Source organism: Macrobrachium rosenbergii, chromosome 2 (assembly GCF_040412425.1).
Source record: "Macrobrachium rosenbergii isolate ZJJX-2024 chromosome 2, ASM4041242v1, whole genome shotgun sequence".
Classification (NCBI taxonomy): domain Eukaryota; kingdom Metazoa; phylum Arthropoda; class Malacostraca; order Decapoda; family Palaemonidae; genus Macrobrachium; species Macrobrachium rosenbergii.
Genome location: NC_089742.1, coordinates 23466626 through 23486458, shown reverse-complemented (window position 1 = coordinate 23486458; position 19833 = coordinate 23466626). Strand labels below are relative to the sequence as shown.

General features: G+C 35.4%; 1 long non-coding RNA gene across 1 annotated transcript; it reads right to left on the bottom strand.

Moving 5' to 3' along the window:
- Positions 1-714: 714 nt before the first annotated feature.
- On the bottom strand, positions 715-19827 carry LOC136844069 (uncharacterized). Its single transcript, XR_010854752.1, has 4 exons — positions 19730-19827; positions 11150-11357; positions 9912-10041; positions 715-8555 (listed from the first exon to the last, which is right to left on the bottom strand). It is a non-coding gene; the product is annotated as an uncharacterized lncRNA (long non-coding RNA).
- Positions 19828-19833: the final 6 nt, after the last annotated feature.

Below are 19833 nucleotides of genomic sequence, written 5' to 3'. Positions count from 1 at the left end.
AGTCTCAGAACACTGAATATTTTAATTTGTATTCTTAGTGGTTTGCAATAACGATCATATTCAGTATTTAGCAGTTACTTAAAGCGTAGCTTTTCAATGAAGTATTTTAGGAACATGAAAAGAAACTTTGATAAAATGCACAAAAATAGGAACTGCATTATGATCGATTCCAATATTTATTAATGAACAGCCCTTTCGACTTTATAAGGGAAAGATAAACTGTATGGATGTAAAGAAATTCAAACCCTTTGCCATTAATTTCTACGTAATCTCTAGAATAGTTGATGTTCTCGTTAGCCTTCAGCAAACCACAGACTGAAACCTTGTTTTCATATGGAAAAATCGAATATTTTACTCTAACGACGGGAAATGTTTAAATTACACTTCAGAATTGAAACCTCCGATAAGTAAATGCTTCTTGAAAAATGTACTTTTTCTGAGTTCATGCAACGGTCCCCCATAGCGGGGTTTAGTACCGTTAGTGCACTTCCCGAGGTGCATTACTTAGGGGTCTCTTGGCGTATTTTCGGCCCCTAACTGCAACCTATTTCATTCCTTTTGCTCTACCTCCTTTCATATTCTCCTTAATCTGACTTTCCACCCTCTCTTTAACAATTGTTTCATAGTGCAACTGCGAGGTTTTCCTCCTGTTACACCTTTCAAACCTTCTTAATGTTAATTTCCCTTTCAGCGCTGAATGACCTCATAGGTCCCAGCGCTTGGCCTTAAGTCTAAATTCTATTTTCTGTTCTATCCATATAACGGTCGATCAAAGAATTTGCTCTTTAACATAAAAATACCATTATAATGCATTTAAAGCTTTCCAGCCCTGAACAGTTTTAAGATCTGTAGGTACGTGAGATGTATTTAAAAGCAATATAATCACTGAAGTTGAAAATTTTTGCTCAAGAAAAATTATTCGAGAGTCGTAAGTCTGAGGCTCGCAGTAAGGCCGACTATTAAGCACCATACGGAAATTGGATTTTTTCCAGTGACCTTATTCATGCAAAAAATTTCCTTTCAGAATTACGCAATTTGCAAAACCCTTCCAAATTCATATCTGCTCAAAAGAATAACAAACCACCCTTAATTCCATTAATTCTGGCGCAATCAACATTGCGATTTAATGATTTTGAAAACACAATGAAGCTTCAACCTACTGGCCAAGCGTGGACAACTAAAAATGGAGGAAAAAGAACGAAATTTCATTATGAAGCCACAGACTATCTTTAAACCAAACATTGCACAGAACTCACCAACTTCTTGCGGTGGAATCCACAACAGTGTCAGACTATAACACCCACATATTTCACCTAAATAACCAGCAACGCTTCAGGACAAATACACACATCAAATTCCCAAGTGTACCTTGACTTTATAAACAAACTATACTGATGTGCAAAGAATGATGATTTGAAAAATATTCATCAAACATCACTAATAAAATTCGGAAACCAGTAACTAAGAATAATTTCTTACAACCATTGAAGTCTGCCAAGTTTACTACCTAGGGAATCCTGAGACCAGTCCAAGCACTGACATGGTTATTGAAAATATGAGAGAGAGAGAGAGAGAGAGAGAGAGAATCTTGTTCATGAGGAAGGAGTTCGCCTAGTGTGATGTTACCCAGGTTTACTAATTTCTAAAACAAGGACCATTTTTTTTGTTTTTTAGTATAATCAAAGAAAGCTCTATTCCTTAAGCTTTACTACTTTAATCTTATGCCACTACGGCCGTTCTTTTACAGTTCCTTCACGACCTCTACCCAACAGTCAAATCACTATAAACCCCGAAAGTGTAGCTCCTGGAGCGGCTATTAACAGATGACCAGACCAGCGGTTTTCTCGTGAGTGCAGGGTGGAATCGAGATGTGAATAGAGAAATGGCTTCCGTAAGCTTTACCTTAAAATTTTCATCCACTTTTAATCTAACAATGTGTATTTCACATGCGAGTCGTATTTCCCTGGTTGAACTCTAGTCAACTATAGAAATTTCCATAATTTTCATGGCATTATTCTTCACAAAGCAATCTGTATGGTTTGTTCTTAGCATCTATAAATTATCACTACTATTATGGTTACTGCTGATTCTCATGAAAGATCAAGTTATACTGTGCATACTAGTCTTATTTTTAAAAAATAGTATTGATATATATTGCATCATTTGCTCGAAAGCCATTCCTCGTAGCGTTAGGAATAAGCTGCTGAATTTTAATGTAAATTTCTTAATAATTCTCGCCATATATCAACCCTCAAAAATGCAGATGAATGTACTAGTTATGTACCAGAAGAAAATGATACGTAATATATGGTATTGTGTGTAGCCACAGCACATTTCCATCGTCCACATCTGTCACCCTCTTCCTAATTAAGATATGAAAGAAAGAGAACAGTGGAAATTATGATTTATTCCTACTGAGTTTGAATTAATTCCCAAATAGCGATTCTCGATTCAGTGGGAGCTTTACAATATTACCAGATATAAAACTCCTAACAATTTTGGTCTACAGTACGAGAGATATTCGCCACTAAAGGATGCTGTTAAAAAAAGTACTAAAAACTGGTATATTCCTGCACATCAGTATCGCACACCAATACGTTTAATAGCTACACACACAAAAGTTTACCAAAGACCATTTCATCTCCCACAGACGTGCTGGAAAGAACAGCAAACCAAAACAAGGCACCATATCCTAATTAACGATAAGAAACGAAATAATTAAATCACCAATGCGGGAAGCTTCACCTTTAAAACACGACACACACGCGCGCACACATACCTAGACAGCTTTCATACCAGCGAGATATTTGAAAACTTATTACACACTTTTGTCTAAAGATGACTGTAGCAGTTCTTTAGCCCTTCTTTATGTCAAGGACACAAATAGTAGCAATCAGAGGCGAAATGGACATTTGTGAACCCAGCTGGACCCCTTTTCAAAGAGCTCCGGTATCTCAGCGTAACAGAAAGAACTGAAACGCAAGACTTCAGAATGACCCTCGCATCCAATTCCTTGATACATTTACGTTAAAAAGAAATTTTATTAATTTAACATTAATTTTCATTAACCTTAAACTTCAAATTTTCGCAGACTTTAACGATGACTAAAATTTCATAGATTTCACATCAACTTCAAAAAAATTCATACATTATCTAGGTGATATTTTAAACCACAGTCTTTGTACATTAGGTAAAATATCCACTACTTACATTACACTGTTCATGGCATTTGATAACAATTTGTCGTCATTGGAAACTAACGCATACATATTCACTTATGACAAAATTGTCAAACCAAAACCTGTACATTTGACATTACAAACTCCTACAATTCAAGATGCTGAAATATATTTTAACAAAAGTTAATCATTCATGCTACTTTCTAAAAACTTCTCATGAACCAGAAAAAACTTAGTTGTGATTTTAAGGAACTTAACAAAGCATGATAAGACAAAGGCAATTACTGATCGTAACTTGTGCTGTCAAGATGAAACCTTCGCTGACCAGACAGCTGGAAAAGTAAATGGACTACAATCCAAAATATTTACCATGAGAGCATATCAACATTTGACAGGTACAATATACCCAAGTTCACACACTGGGCTACACTGCTCTCATTGCATCAGATAAAAGAATGATCCAGCTCTGTACGTGGGAAATTCATGAACAGCTTATTGAACGAGTGGTTCCTCCAGTTAAAAGCAAGATCTAGTTCTTGGATCACTGACCCTTTTGTGGCGAGGAATACAATGGCATGTGCTGATGCTAGCAAGGAGGAAGGGACGGGGTGAGAGAGAGAGAGAGAGGGCGGGGGGGCGAGGCTAAGGTTCACTCGTCAGTCATATGAACGTTTCCTGAGTTTTTGTTAAGCGTTTTTTTAAACATTTCCAGTTTGGGAGAGGGGTAGGATCAAGGAGAGGAATGGGAGATCTGAAATTGTAGGTAAGCATCAGAAGGTGAAAAGAGAAGTTCTGTAGGATTCAGTCTAAATGTGAACTCACTCAAGTTCCCTTGTTACTTTTAACAAACTGTTGTATTTATTGGGTGTGCTCATGTAGCCCTATGGGGAGAGAGAGAGAGAGAGAGAGAGAGAGAGAGAGAGAGAGAGAGAGAGAGAGAGAGAGAGAGAGAGAGAGTTTGAAGGAATTTTTTAAAATACTTTGCATGTACGCCTGTAAAACATTCTCCCCTAAAATTCCCTATAACCACAAAACGGTAAACTGTTCCTTTTCGCAATAAACCGTTAACTCAATTTGCTGCCACATCCTTATTCTAAAATTCATGTCTCCTCCCATTCCTGAGATACACTTTGCATTATATTCCCTCGGTCATCAAAAAATCCAATTTTCGCCTTCTTTTACCCCTTATTTCATAAAGTTTGCAGTGACCACTTACTTGCGAGTTTACTCGAATTCCTGATTCTATCACTCAAAATTCCCTATGCATTCATTTTCAGTTGGAGCTTTGCAACAAACCAAACATTTGTGGCATCTGTCAAAATATTGCTAGAAATACACCAGTTATTTCTTTCACGCACAGTATATTCCTTAACCTTAACTATGCGCAATCTGTTGCCGTGAGAGTCAAGGTGTATCACCGCCGACAACTTGAGCTACAACATTTTTGAGTTCGTTGTAGGCTTAGTTTTGAATAAGTAATATCAAACGTAAGGGTAGTGTTCGGCTTTTGTACAGATATTTGAATTTGTTTTAATATAGAAATTGGCAAACAAGCATATTTTTTTATTTTTATCACAGCATACTTTAGGGAAAATATTTTGATTACTTTTGTTATTTTTACCTAGTGATGACAAGACACCTCAATTGACTGAGTGCAGTAAAGAAAAGTTAAGAGGTTTAAAATCGAACCTGGGAGATTTAAATAATTTAGAGGCAAATAATCTCCTGTTGGAAAATGATGGACTCTGTGACGAGTTTTGACCATAAGTGATGAAAACTGCTCATGGCTCCCTTGTAACAGGAAAAAAAGCTTGTTAAGATTCCCGTTCTTGAGTATTGGAGATGGGGCAACACATATGCCAAGATTCTTTTTATTATGACTGAAGAATGATTTTTAACAATCATCATCTCAGACTTTATATACTGATCCCAAACTAACTGTTCTTTGAGTCAACGTATTCAGTATAATCAACTTAAAGATTCCTTATTTTAATTCCATTTTCCATTAAGTGTGGCACCGCCCGTAAATGGCCCTAATTCAGTTCCAACCCTCAAGCTACAGAATTGAATGCGAATATTTATCTACATTCCATAACTTTCAAATCCATTCACCTGTGCTCTAGACCTATACTTGAACTCGACTATATTCAGAGCTTGCCATATTCACCAAAATTCATATCCAGTACACTCATTACCCTAGGTTCCATTTTCATTACCACTTATTTACTCATTGATCCATAACCTACACACGTTCCATAACCTATCTTTTCATTAATCAATAATTCACAATATTAGCTTCTTTAGCTTATATACTGCACCTTACAGTTTACTCCCATTAACCATATTTCACACCATTGCACCCAAATTCCGTTCACAACGTCTTGCGTCACTCCATTTTCTTTAACAAAAAATTTCCTTCAGATGAAAGAAACGTGTAGGGGAGAGAGAGAGAGAGAGAGAGAGAGAGAGAGAGAGAGAGAGAGAGAGAGAGAGAGAGAGAGAGAGAGAGAGAGAGAGAGAGAGAGACTCGAAAGTGATTAAACACTTCATTGTACAATATGCTTTGATATTTTGGAGGATTTAAAATTCATAATACTTTACAAGAGATCACATACAATGACTATTCTTAAACTAGCCCTTAAAACATCGATGCAAGTGGGGATTGTACCAGTCAATTACCCTTTAAAAATTAGAGATACGTAAGATCAATGTATAATGCTATTATGTAGAACTGAAAATATTGAAGGGGATTACAGTAAAGTATTATCCTTTAAGCAATTCGAAATACAAAAGAGAAAGCAGAATTTTGAAAGTAGGAAAGAAAACTTGAGGGGCTACATGAGAACTAAATACCAAAAATTTCATAATTACAGAACTTCCCTTTTAAAAGCCACAAAAACTTAACCATAGATATACTAACAAACTAATATAAATCTCACTCTCATCAGTTACAATACAAAGCTTATACCAATACCGTATGACCTATATTCATAGCTGTATTTTGGATCCTCAGAATCAAACAACCTTGGACATAGAAACATAGACAGCCTAGAGTTACCGTTTTAGAAGGCATACTAGTAATCCCCACAGATTCATAAATAAAAGACCTGATGGCTGGCTCAGCAAAAGTGACGATATGAAAATTTATTTGCTTCTGTAAGGAAATAACTTTATAAAGACTGGAAAAATAAGTAAACCAAGAAGTGCTCCGAGGAACTCCAAAGATCGAGGATCACCCTATAAAACTTCATAAACCGAGGAGTATCCAGAAAACTCTGCAAACAAAGGAGTCCTGAAAAATATTGAAAACCAAGGAGCGCCCTGACAAATTTCAGGAAACAAGGAGTACCTCGAAATTTTCTGCAAACCGTAGTGTTGCATGAAGTCCATACACTAAAGTTCATTATTTGGAAGAATAGTTTGTAGGCAAAACCATCTTATAAAACCCGGTATCAACAATTCAGATTAATACAAAAGGAAAATTAACGATTGCTGATGTAAGAACTTTTTCTTCCACAAAAAGGTCATAGTAACAACCTACACATGTAGCACCTTGGGCCACCTTAAAAGACAGAATTTTCTAGCCAATGATAAAGGTACAAAGCAAACAACGAAAATCCTAAGCAAGCTTCCAAATTATTTGTCATCAGCAGCAGGGTTGGCACTAAACCCAGCGAAAGCGAAACTAAGTTACCAATATTGCTGCCAAAATAAACTCGTGGCAAAGCATGGTATTCGTCACAAGTCCAAAGTTCGTAATATGCATACACACTAACTGAAGAAAAAGGCTATTGACCAACAAGTATCCATAAAACAGGAAGCCTTTAAGGGAATGCAGAATTACAAGCACAATTCCACAATTTCGGATTAAAAGGCTAAAATTCCGGCCAAAGAGCCTAGCATTAAAACGCAACTTTGCAGTCAGTCAACCTTGGACCGATATCATTGTAATTCGCAGAATTACAAGGATGATACTATAATATCATAGGAAAATTATCACTACTACTATTATTACTAGCAAGATGTAACCCTAGTCGAAGAAGCAGAATAACACAAACCCAAGGGCCTCAGTGAGTGGCAGCCCAGTACAGGGAAAGAATGACAAAAATCAAAGAGTAAGTCATAAGAAATAACAAAGAAAAATAATACAGAACAAATAAACTGCGGAATAAGACACATGAGAAGCTGTTCAGGTCAAAAGCATTTGCACTTAACCTGAACTGAGTTTCCACGGATTCAAACATTTGGTCAGGAAGATCATTTGATAGCAGCTGGAACAAAATTTCTAGAATCCTGTGTGGTATTGAACCCACAAAAAAAAAAAAATAATAATAAAAAGGTCAGTACCTCAACTGACTAATTATCTGATGCTCTGATTAGCAGCAACGACTTGCTCCACCATGTCACTGAGTTTCAACATTTTTTTATCGTGATGTAGAAAGCAAAAACAAGTGTTATGACAATGTCGCTTTAAAAACCTGGTATCCAAAACTTTAGCAAATTTTTTCAGTTTCGTGACTAAGCTGTAATTAAAATGTGCTATGGTCACTTAAAAATTCAGAGAATTCATAGAAGCTGAAGCCTTAAATTTACTGAAAATCCATTAAGCTGAAACATCATCATCATGTTGATTGTTAACAGATTATTAAAATTAACCAAGCTGTAACTTAATATAACCTTTCTCTATATTCACAATAAAATAAGTAAAGCAAGACATTGTGTGAAAAAGCTTCCACAGCTACCAGTACACTAATGAGAGTAAGATTTATTGATGAGGCTCTAAATATATATAGCAAGCCTTAGCATGACCCAAGATTCCAAAGACTAAAATGTTGACCAAAGTTGTTAAAGTAGTGATTTAACGTTATATAAAGTTGTGAATTACAGAGATCTAGTAAATTTACATTTAATTCCTTCTTGAAAATTTAAAATAAGACTGGCTTTTTTTTTTTTTTTTTTTTTAAATGAAAGACGGGTAGGTAGGTTTAAGATTGATGCAATTGCATCCTATGAGGAGAAAATCGACTGCATCACATCGCTCAATATTTTAGGAACTGAAGCAAAACTAATAAAGAGCAAGATAGGTTCTGTAGTGCCACCTAAAAGAACTAATTTTAACTGATTAATTGCTAAGTAACGAGTACTTAGAGCCTCACTGTAAAAAATGTCATAAACAAGAACTTTCAAGATTAGGATCAGCCACGGCACTCGAAATCCTTATATACTCTGCTGATTCCAGTCCATAAAGTCACAGATCCCCTAGGCAGCTTGCAACACAGACTAAAGGATTTGATTGAAGTTAATGGAGTCCTTGTTTTACTTAACCACTGCTGCTGTTACATATACTTTCTTTTCAAGCAGGCGACCACCGTTATTCTGAAAGAGGAATGCAATAATCACTGTCAATAATTTTTGCGAGATAAATACTTTACGATATATATTGAATTTCTATCAGCAGCTATCATTACATAAACTTTTAATCTCGGTAACTATAAAATTGTTTGCTAAAATAATGTCACTCATGAAAAAGCTCCATTCAATATTAGTTCCCAGGAGATAAATGCTACAGTTGTCCAGCAATGTACTGTACTTTTCTCAGAAAATTTAACTTGACGCAAACAGAAAAATATCTATGAAGAATCACCTCCAGCTGAAAATAAGGCCATTGAAGCCTCTCACGAACATAAATGTTTTCTAAACTGTCATTTGGTGAAAATATTACTGTAATCAAAGTTGGATTTTGTGTACTCGGATACAGATAGGCAAACCAAACTAGTTCGACTGAAGATCCCTATTCGGGTACCTGCATTACAATTTCTTATAAGCCTTGCATCTATTTAAAGGCATAGTAAAAAATTTTGATATTTGTTTTAGATATCTGAAAACTTTTTTTTTATCTGAAGGCAGATTTTGTTACCGAACCTTGTTTAGCGCATTATCGTTTAAAAAGGCTAAGTTAAGTAGAGGTCAAAACGCAAATTTGATAAACGAAATGCTTCTGTAACCTTAGATTTAGTACTAACAACGCATAAACGGCAAAATTCACATTGTTCTTAAGAACTGACTGGCCGTTCTTTAAAGAAGATAATATCTGTTAAGATTTCAAATGTCGCCAATTTCATCATATGGCCTGATTATATCACTGTCGTTAGAAAGAAAATTTGGTTTAAGTTTGTTTCCAAAAGAATGCTTTCTCATAATACATCTTGCAAATTTCAAATCATTATTCAAGAAACTGTTTTCAGAAAATTTCAGGCAATCTTTAAAGTGAAATTTTGGTCAATCTAATGGAAAACTAATTTTAAGACCCACTAAAATACTTTAAACATTAAAATGCAAAATATGCAAAACACCAACTTAAGACTTCTATATTTTACGAAACGAACTGAAATCACTGAGGGCAAATTACCCAATTCGTAGTTTAAATGTAAAAGGAAAAATGTAAACTGAATTGTCTGGAGACATTTCCATATTAATGAACTTTTACTAAATACCTTCATGACTCATGTAACATGAGACCTACAGTCCAAGCAAATTTTTAGTGAACACTGCACCAAACAGCTACGCTTCCACAAAGTACAATAAACTAGTACCCTAGTTCCTGATAGCTGGAGATCTTAATATCATTTCAAGACCACTTCTTTCTGTGAGTGAGTATCTAAACAAAATGTCCTTTTAAATACTTAGCTGTACAGTATTATGTAATATTTAGTTTTGTAATATCTTACGTACAGAATTATGCTCCACCCTGAATACCATAAACCGTTAGTAACTGAACCTGATTTAAGCAACTTCCATCAGTTAAACGCGTACAAACCAATCTTGCCAAGTGCTTCCTCTGGAACTGCTGCCATGATGTAACCTGAGAAAAATTCAACAGCTCTTGTTAATTTCCAGTTTCAAGGTTTAACTTCTTTTGTCTCTGTTGGGAAACTCCTTTACTCATTAGCCCTGTATTAAACAGTGCCTCAAAATTTAACTAGTTCCGGCGCTAATTAGCATTTATTTTTTACAGTCAGGTTACGTCACTTTCTGCCTTCAAGAACCTATCTGATGTCAAGACCAAGGTTTCTATGGCACATGCAGACATTTAGTTTTCGGTAAACTAATAAAATTCTCTTAAAAACAAAGACTAGAGAGATGAACTGACTGCTTCATATTACTTTAAAAAATTACATGTGTAGGTTTAAGTTATAGGAAGTAACTAGGTCTTTCTCCTCTAGATAGAGAACGGGATATGCTGTATATCAGGTCCATAATAATATTCAAGAATTCACCAATGATTATTATTGTGGACCTGATACATAGGAAGCAACGTTAACATTACACCGTCGAAGAAGGGATACTGGTAAGTTTCTTGAATTCACTTTCACAATTATCTAAATGGGAACCATGCATGAGGCGAAACACTGAAATTATTGTTAAGCAATACTGTAGCTATCAGGTGGATTCGATTTAACATTTTGGGATTAATTTATGCCACGATTTCTTAACGTGATACTAATGCTATAATGAGTGATAAAACTACGACCTACTTGAGTTATCTTTAAAATATTATTTGCAATTAAAAATACATATAAAAAACATGGAAGACTATTTTAGATAGGTTTCTCAGTAATTTATTATTTCAAAACGGTTAATTTTTTTTTAGTTTTTAGCTTTTTAGAAATATAATAAATATTCTTTATAGCAGGACGTGGCCATGTGCGTTTGGCTTTATGGTATAAATTATGTGTATCCGGTATCGTATAAGTCAATGGACGTTGTATATATTTTAAAAATATGGCATGTAAAATAACCATTGTAAAATGGAAATAAAGTTTTGATTTGATTTGACCTGATTTGATATTCAACAATACATTCCGCAGCAAGTTTAAACGAGCTGCCATTGAATAAGAGCTTATCTACTGTGTAGCCTAACTGGTATTGACGTTTCCAGGGAAGCTTTGAACGAGAAAATATGAACTTACTTTTAAATAATGACTAATAAGTTCAACAGAATTCATCCTAATCATAATGTTTGATGAAAGTTTGCTTCAGTTTATCCTCTGCCTTCCAGGTTCCCTCATTTTTCATTTCCTTCCATCAGCCAAAGACAAATTGGGCTTCCAGTTGAGAGTTTTCCTCCCACCTTAGGCCACTGGATTTTGTATGTGCAGGCAGTTATACTGTACATTTCTGAAAGGAAAATTTATACAATTTTTATTACTAAAGTTTTGAAAACCTCTAAGCAAATTTATTTAAAGTAACTTGATTCATGCACGAGAGAATGTTTCCGGAATATCATGTTATATAACACAGTTAAGTAGTTTACTTTCCTCTAAACTGAGTGGGTCTTTGCACCTGATGCTTATGAGTATTTAACTACCATGCTATCCTGTTTTTCAGAAATACCTATAGACAAAAGAATGCTAATTATAGAATTCAAGAGAAAACTAAGTTCAAAACAAAATGACAACTCAGGAAAGTTTTTTTTCTGGTGGTAAAAGACTGAAGTCCTAAAAAAAATCCAAGGAAATAGAATTTGGAGGGAACCAAAGACTAACATAGGTCTAAAAGTGGTTATCGCGAAAAGGTCCTGGCGGAAAAATAAAATTAATAAATACACTTGGCAAAAAGTATTTTTCCAAGTCCGTTTTTGCAAATGCTGTTGAATATAGCAGTGTTAATTTAGCATCAATTCAACGGCTGAGAAAAATCATTCCGGAGTAGCATTCATGTACAACTGGATGGGTGGATGTGGCTTTTGGTAAATTTTGATATTCATTCAGGATCATGGCAGTAGATATATTGAGTTTAGGTTCAGTACTTTTCAAGAAACATTCCTTTGTCAAACTGCAATTTGTGGGATATAATCTTGATAATTATCACAATACTAACGTTCTCAAGGCCTCTTGCACAAAATTATTAAAACTTCATTTCCTTACTGACTTGACTGGAAACAACCTAAATACATTCTTGGCTGTTTGGAGACGTAGCCATTACCATATTAATAATGGATAAAGCTGCCATGCTAACATCGTTTCCTAATTTTGGTATCATTTACAATATTTTTGTGTCAACGGATCATGACATTACGAAACATAACATAACAACCTAACAAAATGACGTTTCGTACTGTCCACAAACCAGCTTACGAAACATAACATAACAACCTAACAAAATGACGTTTCGTACTGTCCACCCAAACCAGCTTAACGAAACATAACATAATAACCTAACAAGTTAAATGACGTTTAAATAACTGTCCATAAAACCAGCTGGACCATTACAGATTTGAGCAAGATTTTCAATTCTTTTTGGGGTTTCTAAATGAATTTCAACCCTGATGTTTATTGTGGGGAAATCAAGTACAAAACGAAAGTTCTACCTGTTGATTAAATTTTTGTGTCTAGTCCACCCAGGTATATAAGGCTAATTATATGATAACCTTCAGCATCAAAAACAATGAAATGTCTTAACATACGTTGTGCCCATAAGATATGTTTAGTTTCAGTTTAATACATAGCAACAATTTAATAAAATTCTGAATTTAAATAATCATGAGTGAAGAACTGAAAATAAAACATGTGGCACATTTAAACTAGTGTATTTATAAATGACATCACTGGTTAAGAGGAACCAAGTAGACACCTGAAGGAGAGGCCAAACCAGACACAGCAGCAGTCAAAATAGCAATGGATGAATTAGTAGTATAAAACAATTCTTTTTGCACGGGCACTAAATCACAAAGAATTTCTAACCATCTGATGTGAAATATTGTGGGGACTTATCTTTATCCATAAATTTTTTTCCAGTACACAATAACTGGTCAAAATTCCCTCTGTTCATCACCCTGTCTAGCAGAGATTAAATTTGTTCACTTGAATACGTAAACTAGCATATCTATATAAAATCTTGTGGATGGCTTAAATTTCTGAAGAATTACATCATCCACTAAAACTCGTAAAATTTCCTTAGGACAACCATTAACTCGAAGGAAAATCTTTATCAAAAATATAATCTTTTAACCCTTGTTTTTACATCCTCATGGCATACCACTGGCAGTAAATGAAAACAATGAAATGCATTAACATACGTTAAAAGTGCCCATAAGATACTATATCTGTGTTTAAACTCCGTGAAACTTTCTAACAGTGAAAAAAATAAAATTATCATTACTAATACTGTACCAGAGTTGAAGTGGAAAGGAAAGGAAAACACTACTAAGTACGAAATACTTCCCGTACATATGCATCACAAAATAACCTAAAATAAGCGACGCGGAATTTAAAATGATCCATCCCGCAGAAAATATTACACGGGTATACCAGTTACTCTGCACGAACTTTACCCTATATCTTAGGTACTAGATGCTTATTATATCAATTTCTGTATACCAGCAACCTTTCATCTTCCACATCAGGGTTCTGGTCCCTGTTAAACTAGATACCAACAAACTTTACTAAACCCTTGATCAAATCAGGAACTACTTATCAAGATAACAGGGAAAACACTTCGTGAGTTTATTGCAAAGATAAGAAAAGGTGTAAAAAAAAAAGCAGTCACTGCTGCTAGGTAAGATATATTTGAGGATCTGGCTACTAATATAACAAGAATGGTGTCTTTTGATGATTACATTACCAAAAGGAGTGCCATAACTATAGGAACTATGAACCCTCCCAAAGTGATAAAGGTTGGAGCATGCGCAAAACTGAGAAGGTGCCAACAGAGAAACAAGCATTATAAATCTGTTCAGAAAATAGTAGCATTTGACACCAATATTAATATCTCACAAAATAAGGATAACTGTCAATACATTGTTATAGTGTACTGTAGCAGCTGAAATTTCTGTAATTTACCTCATTTCAAAATGTACATCAAAGTCACAACATTCTGAACTGTCTGCAAGATGTCCAGGTGACAAGTCCTCCTAAGAAGGATCCAAGGTATCCCTGGAGACCTGGAAAGCTAAAAGTGGTACCTCTTCCTACATCAAAGACCACAAAACATCGTTGGTGGCAATGAGCCATGAATATTCTAGTCTTTGCCTGGACGCTGAAGCCTCCTATATCTATCATCTAACGTGTACTGAGTATGAATTAAGGAGTAGAATTACAGGAAACCAGTTACAACTCAGCAACAATGAAAAGAACTGCTGCATATTATCATGTTATAATAAACTCATGTAAAGTAAATTAATAAAATTAAATGATGGGAAGTTAAGATGCAATGCTGGATGTAATGCAATGTAGTTTATTTAACACTGGTATGTACTGGAACACGATACTGTCAACCCCAGTGAAATAGACGTGATACTACCAAATATTGCACACAATATTGAATAGTCTCCTGCTGCTGTCTGACAAACTGACTGCAGTATATGCCCAGGTTTATTGCCCCTGTATAACACATGAACGAGTTTAAAGCGTTACTACGGAAAGCTACTTTGGGTGCCTTTTTATACAGCTAGGAAGCATGATTGAGACTACCTTCTATATAAAAATCATTTGACAGCATATAAGCCACGAGTAAAAATCAAAATTATGAACATGAGACTATTAGCACAATTCCCAACCACGAAGAAAATTACCATTGAATTGAAAAGAAAGACAAAATACTTTGAGGTCACATACAAAATAACACGATTTCCTGCCTACCATGACAATCCTTAACATTTTGAATACTCAGTATAAGGAAAAAAAAGTGTCTTTAAACAAATTTTAAATGGATGAATTAATATTAATAACAGCTTTAGCTGCAGTAATCCAACTGTTATACACTGCATGAAAATATCATAATTAACCAGTACTCCATTAACCAAAACAGTCATCGATCATTTAAATTTTTTTATTAACAAACCTGCATTGCAAGATTAACCAACCTAATTTCCGTAAAAAATTATTTTTGCAAGACCAAACAGACTTAAAACCCCAAGCAAAGTTTTTCAACAGCCTGGCTGCTGAGGGCCAAACTAATACCGAAAACCTGTGCCCACAAAATGCTGGCCAACTGAGAAAATTTCACTGAATCTTCAAGGGTAAACAGCGTTCCCAAGGTAAAGTATCTGGTAGTTTTAACAATATCGTACGTTAAGAAATATATATTCTTCTTATTACATTATAATGTTAGGTTCGATTTTATTTACTTCTGGTGTCTGCATATGAAACCCAGGCTAGCACCTTCTGTCATTTTGACATTAACGATTCTAAACAAACAAAGTAACGTGAGTTATTACAAACAAAACGCGAGTTCATATCACATGGAGTTGGAATCTGAAACTACATTCATGAAGTGGGCTGACTCTGTCTGGCGAACTTTACAACTCTGGCTCTCAAACATCATGAAAAATACGCTTAACATCGTAATTCACAACATTTGTCAAGAATGCAATAGCGCTTTGATACTTCAAATGCCTTGATCAAGAAACATCATTAATTCCTTGTTTCAGCTGACGACTCTCAGACATTTTTAAACTTTTCATTTCAACTTAAATAATTTTTCCTTTTAAAAAATTTAATATATGATGGAGTTCACTCTTTCATGAAAGTGATGTGCGTGCCCTTTAAGGCACAACTACACCGTCACTTTTCTCAACAACGCTGGGGGTTGTGGGGCCGGGGGTGGGGAGCGGGGTTTGCAGGTGATAAATTGTACCTGGATTCAGGGATCCTAAGGTGTTCCAAAATTTCCTAAAAAAGTATGTAATGCATGCTAGCATTCGCACTTGGTGTGAGCCTAATAATTGTTTATATCTGCCAATAGCGGAAATTAGGGTCCATAATACTATGCAGAGTCGGGATACGCATGGGTGTAATGAATGATATAATTTCTGACCATTATGATATAATTGCATCCTTATGATTTAATGAGGAAGCAAATGAGTCCAAATGGGACCCAATGCCCACACCACTTTTATTGAATTTCACAGGAATGCCTATAAAATGTTAATAAACCCTTCAGTGGGTTTAGAAAATACCTACATTGGTTCACTATATTAAATTATCGAACATTACATGTTCATTTTTGACGAAATACTTCCTTTAATACCATTACAGAAAAAGAAAAACTTTGCCTGCGAGTCTGAAGTCTAAAACAGCTGCAAGTAGGCAATTGATTTGTTGTGTGATATCTCAGCTGTTGCACCCTTATGGCGCAAGTTGTCTGGTGTTGTTAATTTTTTATTTATTTTTTTTTTTGGTGGGGGGGAGCATGCGGTTGTCTTAAGTGGTAATGATGCTGCTGACTGCACTTTTTTTTAATAATTCGAACTACACATCACTTGTCAAGTTCTGATCTTAAACAGTAGGACTCACTATAAAACCGTATCTACCGTTTTCTTCATGTGTCTGAAACAAGCCAGTCACACCACATGTTGAGAGCGACAATTTCTCAGAAAACAGTCATTTTGAGTACTACGATTTATTGTTCTGGGGAGCATTCCAGGTATTTTAAATGGCTAAATGCAGCCTTTTGCAGCTCATTTACTTAATCAGATTAGTTACAGACCTCATGAAACTAAATCTGATGGATAAAAGATGAAAATCAGTCTGTATATCTGTGGTATGATATCATTTGGTATGAGTTTGTTTGCTGAGTCATTTGGATGGGACAGACTTAATGTTTGCTAAAGTCAGTAAATGTAATATTTTAATTTAAAACGGACCACTTCTTATCAGAAACACAATTTTGTTAGCTATGGAGGGGTTGGGGACAGGATCTAACCAGGAAAATCATTCGATGGGGAACTAGTTTTTCTGAGAAACATTACTCTCTTTCTGAGAAACATTGTAAAAAACCTCATTTTACAGTAAGATGCAGAATTTGAAGCCAAATTCACATTTCCGAATAAAATTACTGGTTTTAACGAATCTGACCTTTAAAAATCGTTATTTAAAACTGTCCATCCTGGCTTAGTTAAATGATTAAGCTCGTATGTTCTGGCAAGCGGTAATATTGCGCTGTGCGCGCTTGCCACAGGGGTTACAGGGAACGAAATTTTACCCCTAACGTCTAGTTACAGTTTCGGTGAAATTCACGGCCGAAACTGACAATGCACTCGATACTAAATGTTTTTTAAATAAGTGGAAACGACCAATAGCCTCAAAGTAAGACGATATCTCTGAAGGGGCCTGCCTTTATTCCAAAATCGTGTTTTGGTTTACAATCAGGTTTGCAAACTTATAATTCATAACGGTTGTAGCAAGATTTTTAGCACAATTGACAAAAACAAAACGCATCAATCTATAAACGCAACTTGATGCAAATCTTTTTGCGGAAGATGCTAGTAAAATATCTCACAAAAAATCTTGAAAGTAATATTAGATATCCGAATTTGACCGAAAGTTTGGTAGATCTATGTAAACAAAATAGAAAATTTTACAATGCCGATTAGATAATATTTAGCAAGAAATGAGCTCAAAAAGTGTTCTTATACAAAGTTTTATTATTTTATATTGTGAAAATTTGTTTATTTACAATCTAACGTTGTTTTGACCCAAGGGGGGTATTTAGCAAGAAATAAGTTTTAACATTTTGGTTGTTTAATTAACTAACCCTGAAGTCCCTCCAACAAGGGGTTTCCATGCGCAATCTTCACAAGACAGAGCACGGCTACGCCTGTTTCGAACGGTTCATATCCCATCCGGCAATTGCAATAACTTGTTAACGTATGGGTACCGACCCCCGCCACGGGCCAGTACTAAACAAGGCGAAGGGACATTCCATTTGGCCGACAACAAACAAATGCACCGCCAGTGTCAGAAGCCCTAAAAGTTGTTAGAATTATCTAACAAATCAATTTTAGGCAAGTCTTTATCTTTCAACTTACCTGCACCGTCTTCAAGAACAATTTCTTCTTATTCTTCGAATTTTAAAATCCTTAAATTCACTCTTTAAGAGAAAGAACACCCGTTCTTTTTTCCGACTGGTACCGCAAGGCTGAAGAATCCTTATCGGACCAAAACCGCCAACAACTCCGTTTTCTTCCTTTGTCCGAAACTCTCGAACAACGTTGAAAAATAAAGATGGGAAAACAAAACTGTTTCCTTATAAGGAATACAATTAACATTAAATTAATTCAATTAGAATACAAAAAGGGGAAAGTTAAGAATTTACATTTAATATTAACAAACGGCAATCATTCAGTTTACTTTCCGTCCATAAACGAACACCAAAAATGGGGACAAAAAGTAAGAACCAAACGAACTAGTCAGTTCGACTATTCTCCCACGAATGAAATTACCATTCTCAATCAACTATTTCTACAAAGTATAGAAAAAACCAGTTTCCATGGTATTGCACTTGCCGGACGGGATATGAACCGTTCGAAACAGACGTAGCCGTGCTCTGTCTTGTGAAGATCGCGTATGGAAACCCCTTGTTGGATGGACTTTAGGGGTTAACTACAGGTTAATTACAGCCGACGCCCCAAAAATAACGTTAAATTGTAAATAAGCAACCAAAATACTATACGATACTGCAATTTCTCGCTAAATGCCCGCGTGTATCTATTGTTTAGAAATTCCAAAAGTTTTTCTTTTGCGTAAAACCCTGCCGACTGTTCCCCACATCTCCCAACATAACCTGACCTATGACACCATAAATTACTGAGTAAATTAAGGCCTAAGATTTTGGAAGTTTGGTTCCTAACTGTGGTCCCCTTTTGCTTTAGACATGAAAGAGGGTAAGGAGTTAACCAAATATTTCCAAAAATGAACATCAAATTATATAGAATGGTACAAAAAACACTAACGCTTAAAATCAGTTCCAAAACAGCCTAGGATAATCTAGATTTCTAAAACCTGTTCACTTCCAAGGACAGCATTCTTACCAGAATACACAGTCTTCGGGATTTTGGACAATACCAAGTCCACAGATGCAATTCAGCACTAAAAATATTAAGATTTTTTACATAAAATCTTGAAATATCGCCCAGTGATGTCAGTAAATTATGGCATTCTCCTCTGAGTGAAACTAAATTAACATCACTTACTGGCTATGGGTAGGGAAAATACCAAAACGAGTGGTTTGTACTATAATTAAGGGCTAAAGAGGGTTCAACGTAATCAGTGGGAAAAATAAATGGCTCTTGTACTTAGTGAGGAATAACTATAAATTACCTTTTTAATTTTTCGGTGGATTATGTTTTTAAAACATATCCTACCAATTATATTGATATACCTTGATTTGGTTTCAGTTTTCCTCAGTACTTCTAGTAAACATTTTGCCCAAGGTACATATTAAAACTTGAACTCATTCGATTCTTGTGGTGGCTTAGTTTAGTATCTGCTAAAATCTCCTTTAGGCTATAAAATAAACTTTTGGGGGGGCTAAGTGTACATCCCTGTAGACACCACTTGACCCTTTGTGTAACAAGAATAGCATACTCATCCGGTCCCACTTAGCCTAAGGCAACCTGCAGGACCAACAAATACATTTGCCATAGGCCCATACACTTATGCACAAACCTTTGAAGAATTATAACTATCAGAACTATCAGAACGCGGGTATTAGTTTTTTTTCTATTTCTTAAAAAATCAGACAATGTCACACGGAAAAATATCCTTTACCTGTTCTGAGAGATGACGGTGCTAGACTTTCGGCGCTCGGCTTTGACCTTCAATAAGGTCCCGGTCCTTGGTTCCAGTAACGTTCTTCTAGAGTTGAAACTATC